This window comes from Marmota flaviventris, chromosome 2 (genome assembly GCF_047511675.1).
Source record: "Marmota flaviventris isolate mMarFla1 chromosome 2, mMarFla1.hap1, whole genome shotgun sequence".
NCBI classification, from domain to species: Eukaryota; Metazoa; Chordata; class Mammalia; order Rodentia; family Sciuridae; genus Marmota; species Marmota flaviventris.
Window position 1 is genome coordinate 30,976,521 of NC_092499.1, and position 24,148 is coordinate 31,000,668.

Genomic DNA, 24,148 nt, shown 5'->3' on the forward strand with positions numbered 1-24,148 from the left:
GAAAATGCAAATCAATACCATAATGAGATATTATATCCTACTTGGCTAGGAAGTCACTATGAAGAAGGAAGAGAGGGGAGGGAGAGGGGGAGGAGAAAATAACAATTATCAGTGAAGATGTAGAGAAACTAGACCATGTGAACTATTGGTATAATTGTGTACCTGCTATGGAAAACAGTAGAGTTTCTTCAAAAAATTAAAAATAGAATTCTCACAATCCAACAATCCCATGGTGAGTGTGTTTCCTAAAGAATTGAAAACAGGAGCCTGAAGAGATATTTGCACATTCATGTTCATTACAGGATTGTTCATACTAGCTAAGAGGTGGAAGAAAACTAAAGTCAACTGAATGAATGGATAAAGAAAATGCATCATATACATACAACCAAGTATTATTCAGCATTAAAAAGAAAGCAATACTGTCACAGGCTACAATATAGGTGACCCTGGAAGATATTATGCTAAGGGAAAGACAAATCCTGTATAATTCCAGTCATACAAGGTATCTTAAGCAGTCAAATGTTTAGGATGCATAATGTGTGTGCCAAGCACAGTGGTAGTGGGGGGATGGAAGTTAAGCTGCTGTTTAATGGTTACAAAGTTTCAATTTTGCAAAATTGAAAATCACTAAAGATTATTGCAAATGATGTAAATATAGCTGATACTATTGTACTACACACTTAAAACTTAAGATGGCAAATGTTACATTTTTTTAACCACCCACCACAGGGCCAAAATGTATTTTAAAATACTCAATTTTACTGATAATTTACTACACACTTAAAACTTAAGATGGCAAATATTACATTTTTTTAACCACCCACCACAGGGCCAAAATGTATTTTAAAATACTCAATTTTACTGATAATCAGACATGCAATTACAGGGCTGAAAATACTGAACTAGTATTTATTTTGCTGTTCTATTTAGAAAAAATAATCAATGGTGGCAATGGGTGGTGAAATGATTAACCATTGTTGATTGACATGTGCATTACTATAATTCTTTTGGAAAACAACTTGTCGGTATGCATTTAAAAACCTCTAACAATAGTTTCACCATTTGCCTCTGAAAGAGCCCTTTCCCCTTTTCCCGGTTTGTTTCTTCATTATTATAAACTTAACCTCTGTTACATTACATTTAGAGAGCACAGCACTGAATAAAGAGGCGTGGTATCCATGTAGAACTTACACTGTGACGGCTTAAATTAAGTACTACAAAGCAGATGCATAGTGGGCCATTCATGTAGTTTGGAATCTAAAAGGATTAACTCGAGTACTTAAAAAAAGCAACAGCATGGAAGGATGGTAACCACATCAAAATGTCCATTCCCACTCTACTTTTAAATATTGGAGCTGAACCAGGCATGGTGGCTCACCTGTAATCCCATTGGCTTAGGAGGCTAAGGCTGAGGATCAAGAGTTCAAAGCCAGCCTCAGCAACTGTGAGGCACTAAGCAACTCAGTGAGACCCTGTCTCTAAATAAAATACAAAATAGGGCTGGAGATGTGACTCAGTGATTGAGTGCCCCTGAATTCAATTCCTGGTACCGCCCCTCCCCCCAAAAAATTTTTTTGGAACTGAAATATAAATATGTGCTAACGCTGTAAACTAATATTCAGAATATTACTCATTTCAAAATGTGTTTTCAGTGGCAATCTCAGAATGTCCCTGGAACTATTGCCAAATATTCCAGTCCTCCTCCTTCTGGCCCTAGGTAGGATTGCATTTGCCCACTTCCTTTGCTGTTAACATGATCATGTGACTTGCTTTGACCAATGAGATATAAGCAAGTGATTTTCCTGCTAGAATGAAGACTAACCGCTAGTACAAGAATGATTGTGTTTTGCTTTGATGAGTGTGAAGGCTTGCCTATGAATGGAACGTCTGACAGTGTCAGCGTGAGTCCCTGAATTTGAATGAGCAGTTTTCCTGTTGATCCGTGCTATACAGGTAACATGAGCAAGAAACAAATCTGTATTGTTTAAAATCTCTAAGATTGGGGGAGTTAACTTATAACAGTATCTAAATAGATGATGTCTCTACTGTATGGGGAAATGCAAATTAAGTTGTTTTAAAAAACAATAAAAATCATACACTCTAAGAATATACTTATATTTTATAAGCATTTTATTCATAGGAAAAAGCCTATAGGTACACAGATCCTTTAATATTAAAATATTATCTGTCAACAGATAGGTTGGAAATTTTTCCTACATATCCACTCATAAGTGAGCATTCATAGATTATCTCAATTGGGTAAATTAACATTCCTTAAAGAAAATGAAAGTCACCACAAAAAAAATTCCAGACATAAACTCTATCATTTAATATTTATCAAAAACAAACAAACAAACAAGTTTCCCAGAAAGAAGAGACTACCCCACTGCATGAACATTCTCTTCTGAGAAATGGGGTCTATTTGATCAATGTTTTGCTCTATTAAGCATATATGTATATTTACAACCTAAAACTGTGAGTCTTATAGTCTGTGTTAACTAATCACAAACCCTAGAAATTTTTTGTTACTAAAGATCTTTTTTCTTTTCCTCTCTAGATTTTCAGTTCAATACCTAAGTGCTACTCAGGCCCTCAGATCCATATCAGATGCAAATGAATCAAGTTAAATCTTTTATTCAAAGAATATCTTTAACCTGTTTTACTTAGAAATAAAACAAATCGGTGACAGAAGAAAAATGACTCTACTTTTGATTTCCATTCTCCCCACCCCTTTCAACTTTAAGATGACATATTGGTAATACGAGATGTTTAAAATTAGAGTAAAATAGCTTGAACAAAGTATGTATGTTCCACTTATCCTAAATAATGGTATATTATTTACATCATGGTTGAAAGGCCCCTGGAGATGCCATAAAAAGTCCACATCACTATCAAACAGAAAAATAATTCAGAACCAATCATGAAATCTTTCCAGTAATTATATGGTTATTTAATTTTTTCTAATTATAAGAACTCTGATTGAGAATACATATAACATTTAAAAAAATACCATAATCATCCATGTCTATGACATGACCAATGTTGATGTCAATCAAGCTACATCTGCTTTCCTTTGGTATCTGCATGACATATTTTTCCAGCCTGTTATTTTTCAAACTTCTATTTTATTGTCTTTTAAATGTCTCCTGAAGATTTTTAATCCCTCTGTCTTTTAATTGCAATGATCAGCCCATTTAAATGTAATTACATCTGTAACTCATATATGTAATTTCCTAATATCATATGAAATATTTGTGTGTATGTCTAACATTGTGTGCAGTGATTTTATTCCAATGTCCTATTTTTTTTGCCTTTGTTGCTATTGTTTGGCTAATTTTTAATTATCTTGTGCTTAAACTGTTAACATTTAAGCTATGCAGTCTTTTACTATTCTTTTAGGGGTTATTCTAACAATTAGAACATGTGTCATTAATTTATTAAAAATTAATATTAATTGGTACTTCTACTTCTTCCAAAACAATGCAAGGAATTTAGAATCTTTTGTTTCTAAACCCCTCTAGAATGAAGAGGGAGTGGTAGGATAAGAATCAAAGAAAGAGAAGAGGCTGAATATTTTGCATGGAGCTCAAATTCCCATTCTATCAATGAGAAGAGACAGCTGGCCTCCTCAAGGAAGAAATGCAAATCCCATCACTACTTCCACCTCAATGCAAGCCCCTGGTTTAACTGTGGCACCCATTATTCTCTTTCAGCTCTATAATGACTTGGTTCTCCTCATGGAAAGAAAAAGCACTTGACCTTCCTTTCTCTGTCTTGAGAACAAAGAACATTGTTCTTTTCTTACCCCAAACTCTTTTGTCTATTCTAAGGAAAGGGTAAAGAGTGTCTTTTATCCCACTCAGGAAGAGGACACTCCACCAGGGATTATCTTAAGGCTAAGGTATCACATCAGGTCATATTCATACCTCATACTAGGAAGTCAGCAGGAATCAGCAAACATTCCCACTATGCCACTGCCCGGCTCAGATCCTGTTCTTACAGTAGAGAGAGCCCTACGGACCCTGGAGACAGATGGTGCAAGAGGCAGAGCCTCTGTGAAGATTTCCAACCTCAAAAACCAACAGAATAAGCCAGGGAACTTTCAGAGCCAATCATATCACTGAGCATCAGGAGGTTCCAATGCCTTCAAGAAACTGAGCATCTAAGGCACATTCAGAGGACACTGAGTCTGATCTATCAAAATACGGTTATGGTTAGGGTTTTTTTTTTTTAATGTGGCAAAGTTACAAAAGAAATTGATATCAATACTTAGCTGGGCACTTGTGCAATTCCATCAACATCTTGGTCTTTGGGTGACAAGGATGAGGCAGTTGCTATTACATTTGAAACTCTTCTATAGGCCTCCGAGATACATCCTATAGCAGTCATTCCAAGAAGGACAACGGAAAACTGGCTGCTGCCACAGATGGCACTCAGTCTGTTCTCAAGTGCACTGTCTCTTATAAGCAATGTCCATGTTCAACCCATGTTCTCCATCCACTGTTGACTCTTCCTGATGTAAGGAAATTTCTAACAAAATACAACCCTGCCTAACTCATCAGCAAAACCCAAGCAACAAGAGTTGTATTAGAAACCAGATAATTTAATTTGAATATATATATATATATATATATATATATATATATATATATATATATATATATATATATTGGTACCAGGGGTGCTTAACCACTGAGCAACATCCCTAGCCCCTTTTAAATTTTTGTTTATTTTGAGACAGGGTCCCTCTAAGTTGGTTAGGGCCTTGCCAAGTTGCTGAGGCTGGCTTTGAACTTGCAATCCTCCTGCCTCAGCCTCCCAAGCCACTTGACTCTATATTCTCTTTATAATTCTTTTCATGTTACATTTCAATTACAATTTGACCTATAGATGATGAACTGTCAGAAAGACTTCAAGAAGACTACCTTAATTTTTCACTCTTTAGATGACCCAAAGGAGCAGAGAGCCAACCCATGATGATTTTCCAACTTGAGAGATTTTCACCGAAGCCTAACAAGCACTAAAATTTTCTCTAGCTACTTCAACTACCCACCTGAGATTTTCATACCCAACAAAGGAGCAAAGACAGAGCCTTAGAATAAGTCTTTCTGTACAAAAAAAAAGCACGTTAGTAATATATTCCAGGATACATGTCCTTTGAAATGGCATTATGGGATATTTTACTTAAAGGTTATTTATTATACTTTGAAGAGTAATATTATCATGCTATTATCATAAAAGTCACTATCTACAGGGTTAGTATGTTTAAGTAAGTTTTCCTTTCAGAGAATATTATAAGATGTATTAGATGAGAGGAAAGAGTAATCAAGGACTACCTTCTGAGTTCCACTAGTTCCTTGCTTATCTTTTTAAAATTAATATATAAAAAGTATCATGTGGGGTAACATGTGATGTTTTAATAATATATACATTGTATAATGTTCAAATATGGGTAAATACAACTATTTCCTCAAATATTTATCATTGCTTCATGGTGAAAACATTAAAAATAGGTACAGTGAATTATCTATAGTCACCCTACTGTGCAATAGAACACCAGGACTTATTATCATATTAAACTACAACTCAGTACCCATTAATCAACCCATACCTTCCTCCCCCTATGCTCCTCAGCCTCTATTAACTACTATTTTGCTTTCAACTTTCATGAGATCAACATTATTAAATTCTACCTGCCGCAGTCTGGCTGGGCGAAATAACCGGGGGGCGAGTGAAAAGGAACTTGTGAAGGTTGATAGAGTGGGAGCCACTTTATTACAGGACAGAGAAGTATATATACCCAACTAATAACACACAGCTTAACTTAATTAATATAAACTATATACAGCAGTCAACCAATAAGGAATCCTCATCATCTTAATGATTACACACAGCTTAACTTAACTGACATAATCTAGACACAGCAGTCAGTCATTAAGGAATCTCTATCATCTTAATGGCTCGCTGATGGTTACTTCTCAAACCACAACCTCTGGCAAAGTGCCAGGCACCCTCTTGACTTGTTTACAGACCCTAACACTACCTATGAGTGAGATCATTTGGTGCTGGTCTTGCTGTGCCTGGCTTATTTCATATAACATAATAAACTCCAGTTTTGTCCATGTTATCACAAATGATAGGACTTCATCCTTTTGTATGGCTGCGTAGTGTTCTGTTTTATACATGTACCACATTTTCTTATCACTTGTCAATTGGTAGATTCTTAGCTTGTTTCAATTTCTTGAATCTTGTTAATAATGCTGCAAAATAAACATGAATATACAAATGTCTCTTAAACATACTGATTTCATTTCCTTTGAATATAGACCCAATAGAGACACTGTGGTATTATATGCTAGTACCATTTTTAATTTTTTAAGGAATCTCCATATTGCTTCCCATAATGTCTGTACTAATTTACCTTTCCATCATCAGATTATAAGGATTCCCTTTTCTCCATACCCAGTACTGGTCTTTTGTCTTTTTTATAATAGGCTTACTTACTGAAGTGAGGTTAGATTTACATTACCCTCATGTTTAGTGATGTTAAGCATTTTTTTTTTTTCACATACAGTTGGCCATCTGTTTGTCTTCTTTAAAAAAAAATGTCTATTTAGGCCTATTTCCATGTTTAATCATTAATTTGGTTTTTGTTTTCTTGTTTTGCTATCAAGTTGAGTTCCTTTTATGTTCTGAATATTAGCCTCTTATTAGATTTATACTTTGCAAATATTTGTCCCCAGTCCGTGGCCCGTCTCTTCACTCTGTTGTTTCCTTTGCTGTGCAGAAGTTTTTTGGTTTGATATAATCCCATTTGTCCATTTTTGCTTTTGTGTCCTACACTTTTGAAGTCTTATCCAAAAAAAAAAGAAACTTGTCCATTTCAATATCCTGAAGCACTTCACCAATGTTTCCTTCTTGTAGTTTCATAGATGTGGATCTTCCATTTAAGTCTTTAATCCATCTTGAGTTGATTTTTTTTTATATGGTGACAGAGAGGGGTCTGCTTTCATTCTTCTGCATGGGACTGTACAGTTTTCTCAGCACCATTTATTAAGAGGCTGTCCTTTCCCCCAATGCAGGTTCCCAGCACCTTTGTCAAATCACTCGGTTGTAGCCATGGGTTTTCTTCTAGGCTCTCTATTCTGTTCCGCAGGTCTGTGTCTGTTTCTAGCTTGGCACCACACCATCTAGATCCTTGACCACTACAACTTTGTATTATAATTTGAAGGCAGGCAGTGAGATGCCTCCTACTTGGTTCTTTTTTGCTCAAGATGACTTTGGCGATTTACAATTCTTTTGTGTCTCCATAGAAATGTTCGCATCTTTTTTTCTAGTACTGTAAAGAATTTCACTTGTATTTTGATAGAGATGGCATTGGATTTGCAGATCTCCTTGGGCAGTGTGGACATTTTAACAATGTTGATTCTTCTGATCTATGAACACAGGATATCTTTCCATATTTGTGTGTCCTTTTCAACTCCTTTCATCAATGTTTTATACCTTTTATTGTAGAGATCTTTCATCTCTTTGGTTAAACTATTCATGGGTATTTCATCTTTTTGGAAACTATTATACATGGTTTGCTTTCTCGATTTCCATTTCAGATAATTTGCTATGGGCATATAGCAGCACTACTGGGTTTTGTATCCTGCAACTTTGATGAATTCATTTACTACTTACAATAGTCTTTTGGCGGCATCTTTGGGGTTTTCTATATTGAGACTCATGCCATCTGCAGACAGGGACACCTGACTTTCTCTTTTCCATTCTGGATGTCCTTTATTTCTTTCTCTTGCCTGATGGCTCTAACTAGGGTTTCTAGTATTATGTTGGATAAAAGTGGGGAAGTGGGCATCCTGGTCTTGCTCCAGATCTTAGAAAGCTTTCGGCTTTTCCCATTTGGCATGATGCTTGCCATGAGCCTTTCTTATATTGAAGCATATTCCTTTTGTGCCTCTTGCTTATCTTTTTATTTCCTGCTACTCAGTGTAACTGGTACTCAGTAATTCTGCAATTAGCTACCAACACAGGGAGGGTTTGTCTGTAAAGCAGGCTGGGATTCAAATGTGAACAAGCAAAGCACTTGCCTGCAGTCTCCAAGGCGGTCTGGAGGCGTGGCTGAAGAAAGAGGTTTAGTAATTGGGAGTGATGAAAAAGAGATTTGTAGCCTGATATGAGTTAGTGCTTCCATAAAAGCTAAGCAGCCAGGGATTAAAGAGAAGCCTACACACCCACACAGAATGAAGCTGGCCTTGTCATCTCACAGCTTAAATTCAATGTCAATGTCAGCAAGAGCCAGCAGCATAAACATACAGTCACTCAGTCCCAAAAGAAAACCATGAGCATGCATGACATTCGTCTCCTAAAGCACTTTAAATCATGCTCCAAGAATCAACTAACTTGTAAATCAGTATGGAGGCAGGCTCCCTGAAAGACTAGGCATGGAACTATCATATAACCCAGCTATACAACCCAGCTACACCACTCCTCAGCATTTATCCTAAAGAGTGATAGATGCATGTCCAGGTTTACAGCAGCACAATTCACAATTCCCAAACTATGGAACCAGCTTAGGTGTCCATCAACAGATGAATAAATAAAGAAAATGTGGAGATATATTCACAATGGAATTTTATTCAGCCATAAAGAAAAATGAAAGTATGGCATTTGCAGGGAAATGGATGGAACTAGAGACCACATAAGTGAATAAAGTCAGATTCAGAAGGTCAAGGGTCATATGCTTTTCTCTCATATACAGAAGCTAGAGAGAAAAAAGGAAAAGAAAGGTGTGGGGGGGGTGGATGTCCTAAAAATCAAAGCGAGATCAGTAGAGGAAAGGGACCAAGGGTTGGGAAAGGGGGACGGAGGGGGGGAAGTGCTAGGGAGTAATGTTGGCCAAATTATTGTGTTATATTATGCTCTTGTACCAATATGTGCAACTGTAGTGCACCGATAAAAATATGAAAAAATTAACAAACAAAAGCAATCCCAACAGAAGACATTCAGGTGATCTCGCTGAAGAAACTACTATAAAATGAACAAAGTGAAGCATTTCACCCTTTTAACTGGTATCTGTCCCCATCAGAAAGAAAGGAAGGAAGGAAGTCATGATTGGGGAATGCAGACATGGAGCTCTCCATGGACTGGCCAAGAAAAACAGCTGGGTGTCTATTTTTAAGAGTAGACAGATCCCTGCTCCAACTGGGGCTGGCATTCGCACTAGTTTGGGGCCCTACTCCAGCCCCAGACTATATACCTTCCCATGCTCTATACCTGGAATGACAACAGCTTTACCATGCAGTGACCAACCTCTCCAGAACCTCACCTTTTAAGTCACTGATCACTTGTCCCTGGGCTACCTCAGTGGTAGTAAAATCGCCTCCTCCTGGGATCCCCAGTGGGAAAGTGAGCAAGTTCAGCTGCACAATGCAGGAGGTGCTGACTCAAATTTTCAATGGCATAAACACCTTTAGAGATTAGAATCTTTTAACCTAATTGCATATCTAGCGTGAGTACATAAACATGCACATTTTACCCAGTAAGACATGAAATAAAAGACTTGAAGAGGCACTCTTGACCCTACACTCCCCTGACCCCTTTCCTTTTCTCCAATAACACACGAACCTGCGTGCACTCACGCGATAATTCTTAAAGCGGAGGACATGGTCCTGCCCTGAGTGGTTTCCTGCCTTCTCATGACACAAGGAGCAAAAATCCCAAATCCTGACCATGCCATAGCCCACAAGGGCCTGGAGGATCAGACTCTGCCCATTTCCTCTCCAGCTTCATCTTCTTCTCCTTCCCAAATACACAGATATCCTCTCCTTTCTGGAGACTTTCTCCTTCTGAAATCTCTGAGTCTAGATAGTTCCATGACGATCTGAACCCTTCTCAAATCATGCAAATCTCTCCACATTTGTTGTGCCACCAATAAAGTGCTCCTGAACTTCCCACCTAAAGCAATCCCCACCACCACCACTTGCCCTGCTCTAACCTCTCACCTGGGCTAGTTTCTCTGTAGCCTTACACTACCTAACATGTGTATACCTGTTTGCCACTTGGCTACTAAAACAACCACAAGGCTGAATGGGATGCTCACATAGTGAGAGAAAACCATGCTGACCAAAGACTCCCTCCAAATGGAACGGGTGGTTCATCCACCCTCCGTGTCTTGGAAAGTTCAGAGGTCTTCATAGACTGACATCAGGTGGGTGCTCAGGTAAGTCTGCTGCTGTGGGGTTGGTACTCAGAGGCCCATGGGCTGGAGAGTGTCCATCCCTGACTGGCAGCCTTTCTTGAAGTAAGGATCTGCTCCTGGTCTGTTCAATCAGTTTGAAAACCAACTTGCATTCAATCAAATTTTTGACCAAATAAGCAGGTTCAAAATTGGTTCCGATGGCTTCTTGTAACCATGACTGCAAAACACCAGGCTGCTCCTAAGTAGACCGGAACTTCTTATTCTGTTATTCTCTGAAGGTAAACTTCATGCAATCAGGTTCGTTTGTTTTATTCACCCTATAACCGTTGTGCCTTCTACAGTACCTGGATTACTCACTGTTGAATGAATAAATGATTCTTCGCTGTATCACTGACAGTGAGAACTTTTATTTTAAGGTTTGCTATGCTATTCTCATGGAAAAATACAATGGTTAAGGGGTTGGCTTTGTTATCATACAGTCCTGGCTCTGCATTGTAGCTTCGTCATTAACTAGTTTATGGTCTCCCTGAACCTCCATTTCCTGTTCAAATATATTCATCACATGTTTAGCTACTGTGAAAATTTCTGAAAGGCCCAAAGAACCACAAAAACAGGAGATGATCAGGCCCAGCTTTATGGAAAAACTCAGAGCAACATCTAAAACAGAGGCACTCCTGCCCAAATCCCCTGCAACCTTTCCTCCAATCCTCCCTAAGCCCAGCTCCCATCACCATCCGGACTTCCACTCCCTTCACCCTCCCATCAGGTCAACCATGGCTGACAGCCCACCATCAAAAATCCCCCATGCCTGGAGATACATTAAATGAGCTAGATCATTTTCTCCCCAAGGAAACACCATTTACTAAGTACATATGTTGCTCTGTTGATCTGATTTACCCTGAACATTTCATTGTGACCTACCCAATAGTAGAAACCTAAAACATGAGACAGATAAATTTTGAAGGAGAGGTCAGACACTGATTTGTCCCTATTAGGGGAGCGCTCTGTGGGCTTAGAGGGTCATTGTAAAGTTCATCTACTCTGTTGTTTTTGCCTGAGTCTAGTCCTGGCCGGGGTGGGGGGGAGCACTTTCCAGATTTATGTAGGATTTAACTCATTTCCTCCCAAACCACACACACTCCATATCTCTGGTCCAAATAAACAGAATATGAGGCCGCTTACAGTCTCACCCAGCATCTGCCTCCAGCTCAGGACAATCAGAATCTCTACTCTCCTTAATTAGGTCTGTGGGCACAAAGAAGCCTCAGGCTGAGTATTTATTCCTTTATAACTGTCTGCAACCTGCCAAGAGCTCCGTGTACCTACTCACACAGTGAAACTCAATTTTACCTGAATTTTGTTGCATTATTGTCTCTGGATCTCATTAATATGGACACATTAAGCCACACTGTGCATAAACTAATAGAGATTACAGCATGACCTGTGGGCAGATGGCTCTACGTTTGAGTCCTCCTCCCTCCCTCCCACCCCACCCCTCTGCCACTCATCTATCTGTGCTTTACTCTGGGAAAGTTGCTTGTGTTAGTCAACTTTTTGTCATTGCGACCAAAATACCTAACAAGAAAAACTTACAGGAGAAAAAGTTTATTTTGTCTCATGGTTTCAGAGGTTCAGTCCCTGCTGGGTTGACTCCACTGCTGTGGGCCTGAGTGAGGTGGAACATCATGGTGGAAGGGCGTGGTGAAAGGGTGTTGCTCCACTCCTGTCAGGAAGCAGAGAGGTGGGGGAGGGGCCACAGGGAAGATGCACCTTTCGGGGCACAACCCCCAGTGACCCACCTCCTCCAGCCACATGCCACCTACCTACCATTACCAACCAGTAAGTCCATTCAAACTAGATGCACTGATTAGAACATAGCTTTCATAATTAATTTTTTTCACCCCAGAATATTCCTGCATTACACAGGTTTTGTGGGACACCTCATATCCAAACTGTCACACTGCCTGAGCCTGCCAAGCTGGTTTTCTTATTTATGCCCATCTTGTGGAAAATTCCTAAGAATTTCAACAAAGAAACCACAAAGAATAGGTGTTCATCAGGTAGCAGCTTAAAATACACAGAGGTACCCAGTACTGCAACCCATCAGCTTCAGAAGAAGCTGGGTGTGAAAGGATTTCAGAAAAAATAAGGAACCAATGGGAGAATGTGTGCTCTTGAAGGACACAGGAGAAGCTGGAATGCTAGGAACCCACTTGACACAGTGCAGACCTTAGCTAGAAGTGGTTTCAAATCCCAGAGTTTAGCCAAAAATGAAAACTTTCCGGAAAGAATTCCATGGACCCTCCTGGGAACTTGACCTAAGAAAACCAGTGCTAGCCATGTATCTGAATTCCGTATGCACAGTCCAAATTAGGAACAAGAAACTGTGATGACCTGCAGGAGGGCATGCGTAAGTGGGGTGGCGGCAGGGGGAGTCTGATACCCTAGGGCCTCTTTCAGTTCTTCACCACTAGAAGATCTCATTTGCTCCTGCTCTAGGAGGGCACCACCTAGTGGTCACTACCAGAAATGACAGAACGGAAATGACAAAGCCTTAGCCTCTCCCGGCAATCCTTGAGTTCCTACTGTGTGCCAAAAAATAGTGCTAAATGCTAGGTGTACAGAGTAGAGTAAAACTCAGGGGTGGCTTTCAATGAACTCACTGTCGGCAGACCTTTTTTTAATATTTTTTTTAATTGTCAATGGACCTTTATTATTTATTTATTTATATGGGGTGCTGAGAATCGAACCCAGTGCCTCACCCATGCTAGGCAAGCGCTCTGCCACTAAGCGACAACCCCAGCCTTTGACAGAACTTTCGAATAAAGAGGATGAAGAATGAACAAAAAAGTCCCAGTTAGCGATCTAACTTGGACCCCACTCAGCCCTTCAACCTCCCTCTCTGTGACATCTCTCCCTTACCTGGGGAGAATTGCTTGCAAATAAATGGCCTTCCTTTCCACCCTATTTCTCCTGCCTCCATCATCCATCTTTCCAAATGAAGCCAGCCAGGTCTCATTCTATTTTAAAAATGAAATGTCCTGCTCAGTCTTCCCCCAGGAAACCTTAAATTAGGGAGAGGATGCCATTAATTTTCTTTTCTGGAGGCTTTATAACTGCCTCTGAATGTTTCTCCTTTCATTCTGGGCTTCATTCTTCCCTACCCTTCAACTAAGACACAGAGGGGTGAAGGACACTGGGGTAGAGATAGACAGTGTTCAGGCCCCACTGGGCTCCTAGTTTCAACCCTGGACATTCGTCACATTTTCAGAATTTCCTATGGCACATTCCAGTGAATACCTAGTTTTAATCCCTTGAGGACGGATGTGACATGGAGAAATAGTCAAATTTTAAATGGAGTCCCTACAGATGGCTCAGATGGGCGACTGGACTGGGTTCATGCCATCCTGAATCCAAAAATGAGCTGCAGCTATTAAAAAAGGAAATTGACTTTCTTGGGGAGCTGAAAGGCAATTTAGAAACAGGAGCTCCAGCAAAGGTGTTTTGAGCCCTGGCAAGCTCCTGTGAAATAAGAATATATCTCCCGAGACCCACTGCTTAGAAAACTTGTGCTCATTTGGACGTGTAAGTTTTCTCCCTAGTTAAGATCACATGTGAAAACGTCCTAAGGAAATCGGTGGGAATGGTAAGTTGGTGATCAGGACCAGAAGAATGACCAATGATCCAAGGATGGCCAAGTACATCCTTTGAGATCAATTTGGCCTCGAACACCTCTTCTAATGGAGAGTGGAGGCTGGATGGACAGATGGACAGAGAGGAAGTTAACAGGTAGAGTCTGAGCTGGGGCATAAAGCAGGACTGAGTTTAAGGACAGGGAATAAAGAATGATCACCATGAGATCAGAGGTGTAGCTATCTACCTACGGGGTTCATTTGAGAGTGGCCAAAGGTTATGTCAGGGGAAAGTTGGAAGACAGGCAAGTGTGGCCCAAGTATAAAAGATCTTGTCTATGACTCAGAAATGTGTGGACTTTCTCCCCACAGATGATAGGAAGCATGAACGAATTCTGAGCACAGGAGTGAGAGATCAAAGCAGGGTCTGGATCACACTAAACAGCAAAGTAGAAGCCGCCTGAGCCAGGGACTAGCAGGAGTCTATGGATTTCTCTGTGCCTCAATTCAAACCCTGACTTAGCCGTAAGTGACCTTGACAAAGTTTGTTTCCTCCTCTGTAAAATACCAATGGTCATTGTCACAGCATCATGAAGCTCTTTGGAGGATCCAGTGCATGGCACAAAGTATTCTCTGTGTCCTGGCATTTTGGTGGCAACGGATCATGCAGAGGAGAGCGTCCAGAGCCAAGAGCATTTAGGAGGCAGCTTCTGGAATTCAGGAGCTGGTGGCAAAGTGCTCTGCCAGGCAGCAGTTCCCTCTCCAAGAAGGCAGCAGAAAGGAAGGGTTGACAGAAATATCTCAAAGGAAAGTCAAAGAGGTTTGACAATTAGATAAGGAAAGAGGAGGGAATGGTCAGGGTGTGGGCCTGGAGCCAGGTCTGAGAGAAAAAGGCCCATGAGCAGAGGGCTAGGGTGGGAAGAGCTGCACAGGAAGCCTCCCTCTGTGACAGCACCCCTCTCACTCCTTCACTTCCCTGGGGACTCTTGCTTTCCCAGGCTCCCCTCACCAGACAGGCCTTCCCTGGTCAGCCTCTGCCCAACTCCATTTCTCCTCCACAACATGTTCTAACTTGGATCTGGAACATACCCCAAAGGCTCACGTGTTGTCAACTTGGTCTCCAATGTGACAATGTCCAAAGGGCTATTGGGAAGTGACTACATCGTGGAGACTCTGATCTCACCAGTGGATTAATCCACCAATGGATTCATAATCTGAAGATATTATTGGGAAGCGGTGGAAACTGTAGGTGGGAACTAGGTGAAGACAGTGAGTTCTCAGGGGTATGCCTTTGAAGACTATCTTGTCCCCAGCCCTTCCGCCCACCTGCTTTCTGGCCATCATGATGTGAGTAACTTTGCTCTACCACACCTTTCCACCAGGATGCTTTTCCTCACCCCATGCCCAGAAACAATGAGCCAGCCAACCGTGGACTGAAATTTCTGAAACTGAACCCAAAATAAATCTTTCTTCCTCTAAGCTGTTATTCTCAGGTATTGTGTCACAGCAACAGAAAGCTGACTAACAGAGTCCATGTCAGAGTACTCCAAGGTGAGGTAACAAAAGAGTTGCTGAGATGTCCTTTGTCTGGCTGCTTCTGGCACATTCCTCATGACGCCACACAGTAGGTGCTTTAAACATATCAGTTATTGCTATTAAAATGCATTAAATAGGTTCTGGCACATGGAACATGGTCAATCAATATTTGCAGGTTTTGTATTTCTTTACCAGTCTAAAAACTAGTAAAGAGATAAAGACAACTGAGAAGTACCAAATCCTAGAGAACTGTCACACGGACTCACCAGAAAGAAGAGGAAGAGTTAACAGAGCAGCTGGAGTTAGAAAGATTAGAAGATGGTGGCCTCCTTCTGGGCAGAGAAGAGAAGTGAGACCCACCGACTGGAGAGGCCACACCTCAGACCGTGAGCTGTAGGCTTGTCCAAGTGCTAAGACAGAAACCAGAAAAGGGGTACAGGCTAGCAGTCATAAAGGGGAAGAACAGCATTTTCTGGTTATAGGAAAGAAAGGTACTTGGGCTAAGCAAGTTTCCCACTAAAAGAAAATTGACCTGAAATGCTTTCTTTGACCCAATCCTTCCCCATCCTCTTGTTAGACTGTTTGGAAAACCAGATTCTGGCAGAATTTATAAGAGCTCACTTCACTGGGAGACCAAACATCAAGCTAATTAGCAGATTCATAATTGACTGCTCTAGATAGACTGGGATTGCAAGATCAGTTCCTCTAGCAAATGTGCCTACTGTGCATTGAGGAGATTCTTGGCAAAGTCATTAACAAAGCCTCATAGTGACACAGGTCTACGTAGCTGATAGACGGAAGTTCTGTCACTTCTCAGTCTCCTGCAGATAGGTCAGGGCTCAAAGAAACCACAACTGGTCCAAGCACCCTCTCTCAGGTACCATTGGGTAACAAGAGGCATTCCAGAACACTCTTACAAGCACTGAGCACAAATTCCCAAGGCTGTCTTCCAATTCAAATTAAGATGCTGCTAAATTAGATTGTGAACAAGGGTGAGCTGTGGTGAAGTCCCCTAGAGTTTATCTTCAACCATTAACTGAGATTAAAATGTCAGCCACTTCAGCCCTAATCAAAAAATATCATGACCACCGAGTCCATCTTTACAGAAGGTCTGCCTTGATTTCAGAGAATGAGCAAATAAACCAAGAGAAGATAGAAAAATCGCCTCTCTGTAGCCCTCCACAAACCACACATATGACAATATATCCTTAAAACATGTCTTAGTAGACCTGAGAGTAAGATATATTACTCTAATATCTTGCCAACAGAGAACAATGTGACCCTATTTGTTCCCTGCAGATCACAAAGAACTTCTAGTAGTATACCTTCTGCTTCTTTTTCAAGCATTGGACACTCCTAAATCACTGCTTTTCAATTTTTTCTTGAATTTAAATTCATGCAAAATTGCAAATTCTCACAGATAAGCACAATCATTATCCTCTCTTAGAATTACCAGGTAAGACAAATGGGTTTCTGTTTTGAATCTTGAAATTACATTTAGAGGGTAGCCTCTCATTCCAGCAAGACAATGAACTATGAAGACATCATGCACACACCTGCTGCAAGCACCTGGAAAGATCACGTAGTTTTCTTTTTTTTTTCCAAATTCATAGCTGAATTTGCAAGAAAGAAGAAGAAATTATCACATGCCAGAAATAAAGCAACAACTAAAAAACAGAAGTAAGCACAGGAATCAACCTAGGATGTCTGCTCTCAGGGAGGGAAAAATCAGGAGGAGGGGAAAGAGGGGGAATAAATACAGGTCCAGGGGAAGGAAAATTTGCCTGGTGCAGGTAGGGAAGAGAGGCAAAGCCTGCAGGGCCTGCCCAAGGCTGAAGGCTGCTACCCCAAAATGAGGTCCCTCCAAGAGCATCCATGGCGGCATTGAGAGACAGCCTCCCAAGCTCAGGTTGCTAGCCTGTCTGTCTTCAGAGAAGGAAAACAGAAGACTTACTCACAAAATTTAAATCCCAGACCTCTGCCCCTGGAACATTTGGAAGATCGAAATTAGGCTTCCTCCACAATACAGATATGCCCCCAACCCTGGACCAGTGATGGATGTGGGAATTGTCTGCAGCATGGCTTGTGGGAGATCTGCTCCAGCTTTTGCCACAGGAGAATCAAACCCACTAAGCTCACACATGATAAAAGAATGCTAACAGGAGGAGGACTCTAGCCCCAAGAACTGGAAATAATAGAACAAGTTAAAAGAGAATATAATTAAGCATGCTCAAAAGGAGAGGAAAGCCAATTTCAGTTGCCAAGACTGCATTTGCAAAAAAAAAAATCAACATTCATTATTTTTTAAAAATAACAAATAAGAAAACACTTTTTATAAATCTAGGAATAAAAGGCCTTTTTTTTTTTTTTAACCCAACAAAGGACACATACCAACAAACTATAGGAGCATGATTCTTGCAGGTGCCCTAGTCTAAGTTCTCCTTTTAAAGCCAGGAATGAGAAAGGAAAGTTTACTAACACTGACTCCGCTCAACAGTTTTTTGGGGAGCTGGAGGTCAACAAGCCTATTTTTTTTTCACAGTGGTTTATAGCAAACACAGGACCTCACACATGTGAAGCAAGCACTTTACCACCAAGCTACATCTCCAGTCCATCCACAAACTGTTGGCAAAGGCCCAGTAGCATATACTTTAGGCTTTGCGGAGGAGGCAGCCTCCACTACTGGACTCTGCCATTGTAATACAAAAGGAGCCATAGATAATATGGATGTGGTTGTGTTTCAATAAATCTGTATTTGCAAAAACAAATGGTTAGTATATTAATACAAAAAAGTAAAAGTCACATAATTTAAGATCTCTCATTATTAAAATATTACATTTCTGTCTACATTACTTGTATCTACAAACAAACCATAGAAATCAATGAGCATTCAACAAGATATACAAAACAACATTTCTATACACCAATATCCAGAAAAGATAAAATAAAAATGTGCTATTAGCCAGATAAAAGGATATGGGATACTTAGGAATACATTCAACAAAGATTTGAATGAAAAAGTATAGCAAATACTATGACATTCTATTGAAAGGCTTAAAGAAAGAGCTAAACAAACATTATACTGTGGCTGGACCTGAGAAGCCAAATTCTCACAATTTACCTGTGAAACATTTGAGTAATCCCAATAAAAGATCCATAGGGTTTCCACATTCCTAAAATGTATTTGAAAATATTAAGAGCCTAAAGTTGCCACCAGGAATCAGGAGAAAAATAATGTAAAACCTAAGTCTATAAGCCTAAGGCAATTAAAAGGGGAAGCAACTAAACATACCATCAACAAAACCAGAAACGAAACACCCACATATTTAGGAATGTGGCATTTGTGGAGAAGAAATCTGCTATATGTGTAACTGAGACAACTGTACCTTTATGAGGAAAAAGGATAAAAGTAGATGTCCATGTCACATATATACAAAAATCTATTCTGAGAACTGCAAAACATTACATTTCAAAACTTTTTGAAGAAGGTATAGGAAACTATTTTTAGGACATTGAGGTAGAGTAGGATTTCTTACACAACACACCCAAAGTCCACAGCAGAAAGGACAAATATGATAAATATGAGTACACAGAAATCTGTACTTCTGTTCAATAAGTGACATCATACAAAAGTGAAAACATAAGCCACAGACTAGGAGAAGGTATTTGTGGTCCATCAAACTGACAAAGAATTAATATCTGGAATATAAATGATTCTTATAAATCATTAATAAAAAGAGCGGTGACCACAGAAAAACTGGCATGGGATATGAATGGGTAATTCACAAAAGGGGGAACTCAGATGGCCACTGAGTATAGAAGAGAGATGCTCAATCACACTAGTAAACTAAGAAATGCAAATTAAGACAGTAAGATGTAATTCCATGCCAATCAGATTGGCAAAAATTAAAAACCAAATAAACCCAAAAGGATATGGGGAAATAGTAATGGAAGTTTAATTACAAGTGCTTTAGAGTGCAGCTTAGGAGGAGACTCCATTGAAGACATGCAGAGTCCAAGAACCTAGCTATTTCTCCTCCAGGTACTGGCTCTAGGTGATCTTTGTACAGGTTTCTAAACAGATATGCACATATATGTATTGCATCATTATTTGTAATAGCAAAGAAGTGGAGCCATCTGAACTGTCTCTCAGGTGAATAGATGAATAAACTGACTTATGCATATACTCCAATACTATAGAGCAGTAAAAACAAGTCAATAAGGATAAATATCAAAAACAATGTAGAAAGGGTGCTTACAACACCCTTATGTTTATTTTAAACACCCCCACCAAAAAGGTTTGAACATACCTGGGAATGAAAGCATAGCAACTTTGGCCAACATATAACTACAGGAGGAAGTGGATGAAAGAGACGGACGTGGGCAGAGTAGGGTTTTAGGAATATCTAACACCTTTCCTTTCCAAGAAAGAACAAAGGGGAAGAGAAAGCTGAAAGAACATGCACAAACAATACAGTAAAATGAAAGCATCTGCCTATGTTGCTTCTAGAACCTGCCTCTCTGTCATATAACATTCAACAGTGTTCTGCAAGCTTGAAATATGTCATCATTTGAACCATTATTTTGAAAAGAGATCACATTTGGAACAAATGTATAGGTCTCATGTGACATAATTAAAAGATCCTTGGATACTGGGTCGAACAAAACCAGGGCCCCCTGCCCCTATCACCCATCTGAGCTGCTGAACTTGATGCCAGAGATTCTTCACGCTTTCCAAAAACTAAAGCCCTCTACCCAGAATCAGCCTTTGTCGGCCTGGAGAACATTCACAAGAATCTGCCACACACTCTGAGGGCAACTGAAAAAGAATTCAGGAAATATTTGGAGCAATAGCAACATCAATAGTAGCATCAAAGAATTACATCAATCCCAAGGTCACCACTTTGAAGAGAGCAAAATCCATTTATTGTAAGTCTGATTTTTTTTTTTTATTCAACAGCAGCAACTAAAGTCATTCTTTCCTTGACTGTCAATGTTATCCAATATTGGAGTCCAGGCACTGCACTGAGAATACTCTCCGACTGGATGTTGATGCCAGTATCATAAATTACACCACATCCTTACAAAGAGTGTGTCATTCTGACAGGGAGGTTGTAAATTACTGCAGATCCTCATATCAGCCATGGGGGATTTACCTAGGTATTTTGCTCAGAAAATGGGAAACTTGTTAATCAAACACTAAACCCCATGGGTCAGCAGAAAGGAAACACTTTTCACAGCAAGATCAGCAGATCCAGCAGCTACAATAAGGACATAACTTACACATGGGAGCGGCAGAGGAATTAAAGGACATGACCGGCATCAAGTGAAGGATTCGCTTTGAGCACGCCCTACTACCTTATTTCTGAATCTGTTCCCCCTCCAATGCAACGTAATCAGGAGAAAGCCTAAAACACCCAGCTTTGCAGACAGGAATTTTATTGTCAATTGTCAGCCCTGCAAACAACACTTTCATTGTCTTTACAACATACATTGCAATACCTTCAACAAAGCATAGACACCCTTGCTCACCAACATTTTATTTGTTTCACGATTGTTTACCGAGTGCCTGCTATGGCCAAAAGCTGGACCAGTGCGCAAATCGTGAGTTCATCAAGTCTGTGGTAGATGAACTACACTGATCACAAAATAAATGGCAACCTCTTTATAACAAGACTTTTAATTCTCCCAGATTTGTCAATATATGATTCTTCCTATCAAATGGCTCCTATTTACCTTTTAAATCTTCAAGTTTTTCCCATTATCTCTGTACATCCCCACCCACTGAGATTGTTGTGTTCATGCTTCCTGGCTATCAGAACTGGTAAAATGGAGTCTATATAAAATATAGTTCAGTTGGTAGAGTGCTTGTCTCACATGCACAAGGCCCTGGGTTCAATTCCCAGCACCCAAAAAAAAAAAAAAAAAAAAAAGGAGTTTTTCATATGTCATTCACCTTACTAAAGAACATAATATGCTTTATTTTACAGAAACTGTTTTAATTTTAATTCTAATTATTAGTGTATATTAATTGTACAAAATAATGGGAATCATTGTGACAATTTCATAGGTGTATATAACATACTTCAATCATATCATCTCTCCCTATTTCCCTTCCTCCACCATCTCTAACCCCCTTTCTTAATAGTGCCCTTTACTTTTATGTTTTTCTAGATTCCATATAAGGGGAGACATTCCATATTTGTCTTTCTGAATTTGGCTTGTTTTGCTTAATATGATGTTTTCCAGAAAATGATATGATTCCTTTCTTCTTTATGGCAAATAATACTCCAATGTGTCTATACCACAATTTCCTTATTCATTCATCCACTGTTGTCCATGTAGGCTGATTCTGCAACTTGATTATTGCGAACTGTGCCATGATAAACATGGGTATATAGGTATTTCCATTATATGCTGACTTTGGTTTATTTGGCTATATACACAGAAGTAGTGTAGTTGGTTCATATGGTATTCTATTTTAGTCTTTTGGGAAAACTCCATCCTGTTTTCTGTAGTGGCTGTAATAGTTTATATTCCCACCAACAGCGTTTAAGTGTTCCTTTTTCCCAGCATTTGTTATATTGTCTTCTTGATAACAGTATTCTAACAGGTGAGATGGAATCACAATGCAGTTTTCATTTGCATTTCCCTGATGGATAAAGATGTTGAGTTTTCTAAAGTATATTTTTGGACACTTGTACTTCTTCTTTTGAAATGTGTCTATTGGGCTCTTTTGCCCATTTATTAATTGGATTACTTGGGGACTTTTTTATTGTTGCTATTTTGGGGTTCTTTATACATTTTGAATATTAGTCTTCTGTCAGATGAATAACTGGCAAAGATCTTCTCCCATTCTGTAAACCATTCTCTTCACTGTGTTGGTTGTTGTTGTTTGTTTGTTTTGTCTTTTTGCAGGAGCTACTTAATGATTAATATTTCTTACTAGACAAAGGAACAATCCTAGAAAAAGTTGCTAAAAATATTTATTTATACAAAAGCTATCACTTTTAATTTCTTTCCACTTATTAAGTCATTTAATTATCTTAACAACCCAGCAATATGGTTATTTTTATCCCCAATTTACAAATGAGGGGAAATGAAGCATAGGAAGGTCACAACTTGCTCAAAGTCACAATTCAAACTCTGGTGCAAGCTCTTCACTGTCACACAAAATTCCCATAAAGACTGCTATAGTTTGGCTCTTGACGGTTCCCCCAAGTCCCATGTATTAAAGTCATGGTACTTGGCCTGTAGTGCTAATGGGAGGTGGTGAAATCTTTAGGAGATGGGGAATGGAAGGAAGTTAGGTCACTGGGGCATGCATGCCCTTGGAGGGGATATTGGGGCCCTGGCCTCTCCTCTTCCTCTCCCTGTTTTCCAGCTGCCATGAGGTAAATAGTCTTCTTCCACCATAACATACTTTCTGCCATAACACACTGTGCTATCACAGGCTCTAAGCAAAAGGGCAAGGTGACCATAGACGGACACCTCTGAAACTGTGAGTAAATCAAGAGAAACCTTTCTTCCTTATAAGTTGATTATCTCAGATATTTTTGTCATGGTGATGGGAAGCTGCCTAATTCAGAAGTTGGAGGTAACACCTTAATTCCCAAAGGAAGACATCATAATTTTTAGGAGTCTCTTCTAAGAAAATATCATGGATACATAAAATATGACTAGTAACATATGTTCAAAAGAACTGTTTATAATAGAAGAAAGAGAAAACCTAAAAAGCCTAAAAATCCAACATCAGACAAATTAAGTATCTAAACAAATTTTTTTTATGTCTTCATATGATAAAGTCATTAGAACATGGGGAAAATATTTGTTATCAAAAGAAATGTTCACAATATTTTTTAAAGTGGAATGAGCAATGTACAAAAGTTAGACAAATTAAAAATATAGCATCATCTTTCCTTTTTAAAAAGAAAACCATGCTTGTATATCTAGAAAACTAGCTGGAAGGGAATTACAAAATATTGATAACCGTTATTTCTGAGTGCTCATATCACTGTGATTTTAATTTATTAACTTTTACTTATCTAAATTTTAAGAATGTTCTCTCCAAATCAAAAGCCCAATTAAATGAAAAGTGTCACTTCAATTACATATTTAAAATTAATATTGAATTGTAAAATGCCCAGTGATGCACAATTGTTATTGGTCTCCAGATCATTCAGGTTGTGTTCCTCACTCAAAAATTGGAGCATGCACTTCTGATACATGAATATTTACTTATTTCAAAGTCACATATATTCTAACTTTATAAATATGACTATGTAACTTTGTTAAAAATTCTTTATATACATTCTTAAATTTCATAAGGATAGCATCAGTCAAAGTTCAACTATTTTCAAATCCCAGTGGATTTTCATCCCCAAACCCTGAGTCACAATAAGCATAAACACTGCCCTGTGTCATCAGAGCACTGAAGACACAGCAGAAAGGAAGAGGGTCATCCCTGGGAGGGATGAGACCACGGGGAAGCCTGCAGAGTGGGGGAGGCTCAAGGTGAGAGAGTGTGACAGATGCCCACACACCTGTTTCTTTTTTTTTTTTTTAAAGATTTTTATAAGTTTTTATTTAAAAGATTCCCTTTAATCTGTTCCAAAGTGTTGGAAGCCGAACTGTTACAAGCTCCTGCCATCCACCTTCCAATATAGCTTTTGAGGATATATATGTTAATGGAAAAATAACAAGAGGACCCTCTACTGAAACCAGATAGGACCACCGTTAGTTCCTCAGGCCCCAATGGCAGTATGGCCAAAGCTGGCCA

General features: G+C 39.4%; 1 protein-coding gene across 1 annotated transcript in view; it reads right to left on the minus strand.

The window, feature by feature from the left end:
* Rgs6 (regulator of G protein signaling 6) overlaps positions 1–24,148 on the minus strand; it is a 564,395-nt gene that overhangs the window by 494,847 nt on the left and 45,400 nt on the right. The gene's annotated exons all lie outside the window — the stretch shown is intronic.